Raw genomic sequence first — 2,481 nt, forward strand, 5'->3', positions numbered from 1 at the left:
TTGCAGGTTAGGCAAGCACAAAGAGAACTTTCCACAAACTGTGTTTAATTCGTTTAGTATGATAAAATGTGAAAACACTTGCAAATTACAAAAAAAAAAATGTTAAGCATATAATTTTCAGACATTAGAAGAGTTGATTAAACATAAACTACTCATTTGAAAGTAATTAATTTCTAAATAAAAAATTTAGTAATGGTATTCGTCTTGTTATCGAAAAAATCACACACACACACACACACACCCATGTATAAATAATAAATAAATAAATATATATATATAAATTACTGTACATCTATATTCATGTGCGGTTCTTTTTGGTAACTACATTTTACGAGCAGACCAAGCCACACGCAATTTAAAGAGTGGCTAAGATCTTGGCATATCAAATCTAATTTTTCCTGGGAGTAGATGTTCTAAAACATTTGTTCCTTCAATTTTGAAGCTCCTTGCATTATAAGAGTGAATTCTTAATAATCTGATTAAACTAACAGCACCGTAAATTCTCAGGTTCTTGGCTGACAGTTTTTAAATGCATTTTGAATATACCGTACTATTTAAAGAACTGTTCAACTTCCTGTCATGAGCTAAGAAGAGATCCATCCATATTGTGTTCTACAACGAGAAACCTGTTAAGTTTATCAAAGAGTTGGGTTCTGGAATTTTGGCTAGTTTCATGTTAACCGTGTGTTGTACTAGTTACTAGTTGCAAAGTACAATTCCGCGACTTCATTCACTCGGTAACTTGGTCTCCGCTCCATACTTCTTTCATGATAGTGCGGCTATCCCCTGAAAAGAATATTTAAATCTTTGTAGTGTGTTACTATGCCCTGTTTTAATTGTAAATTTACTTATTTATAGCCAATTTATTATTGTTACTGATTACATCTCGTTCATGTTTTGTTGCGCCGTTGCTTATCTTATTATTATTGTCGTATTTGGGTCATCGATTATCACATGTTATGAATTGTGGAAATCTATTATTAATTTGTTATTAATTACTCGATTCAGATTATATTACTGTTATAATCTTATAGTCATTATATCTCGTTATAGGCCTATATTGATATTGATACTTATTGTTGGAATTTTATTACTGTTATGTAATTTTGTCACCGGTACTTTTTACATTGTTATATTGAGCTGCATTATCATCCTGTTATTATTTATTGTATCTGGTCTTCCAAATAAGTAATTGCTACTGTTTTTTCCTTTAATCCATCTTGGACCTGTAAATCATATATATTGTATTTTTGTGAATTGGCATTTTCCGTTAATAAATAAATAATTAACCGTGAGATTGACTGACTATGGTATCATTACACCCCTGCTTGTCAAAAGGTTGGATCTATTCAAGGCCGGATTAAGACCTGGCTCTAAGCATTTAAAAGAATTTGGTGTCCCGTATTTATGTAATTCAAAATATAACAACATAAACCATAAAACAAATTTTTATTTTTCAAAATTAAACCAAACTTACAGTAAGATGAAAAATAATATTCATTTATGTATGTATACTTCCACTTTATTTAGATTTTAAAAGATTTCCCCTCTACCTTTTTTGACTGCAAAGTCTTTGATCAGATTATCCAAATGAATCTTATGTAACAAATCTGCTTCTGTATTTTGTAAATATAAGACATCCAATCTGCCTTGGTGAATTGTTGTCTGTCGGGATTTTTAATATACTTCAAATGAGAAAATGAAAGCTCAGCTGAGCAATTTGTGAAAAACAATACCAAAAATCTACGAAAGGCATTGTTTACATTTGGAAAGCACACTCATTACTGTCTTCTACAATTATTTTCCCTTTGTCTTTGCATTTTCTTTATCAACGACCCAGAAGCCATTTTTGTAGCGGTTCCACGCACGATCGCATAAATGTTTAAATTCGTCAAATGTCATATCCGAGGCTACATGACTGTGGTAAACATGCCTTAAATTACACTTGTCTTGCTTGAATACCAGGAGAAAGTTCTGGTTTTCTCTTACTGGATTTTACTACATGTCTGACATAAATAGAACATGTCGATATTATTACAACGTCCCATAGTGAATTAATTCGTAATATTTTTTGCTTTTCACAAACATCTTTGAAAATCAACACCGAATTTGGTTCCGTTTCTTCGGAAGGAACAACCTCTTGGTCGTTTTCCAAAGTTAATAATTTATACCTTAATTGTCGGGTAACACTTGTGAAAATTTATATTTTGGTTGATAAAACGATTTAGAAAATACATACGCAATGCTAAAACGCAAACTGCAACGATCAAATAACAAATTAAAAACCAACTAAACACCTGATATAACTAGGAAGAAACTTGCTGTCTCCGTTTCATTTTATCTTCAACACCGGTTGCGATTAAGTTACCGAAATCACACAATGAAATCTTCTTGTTGTTTGAACTTCATTTCAAATAAAAATAATTAATTAAAATTAATAATCAATTTTAAAATAATTAATTAATTTTTCATATTTTAAAA

The sequence above is a fragment of the Lycorma delicatula genome, chromosome 4 (genome assembly GCF_047948215.1).
Source record: "Lycorma delicatula isolate Av1 chromosome 4, ASM4794821v1, whole genome shotgun sequence".
NCBI lineage: Eukaryota > Metazoa > Arthropoda > Insecta > Hemiptera > Fulgoridae > Lycorma > Lycorma delicatula.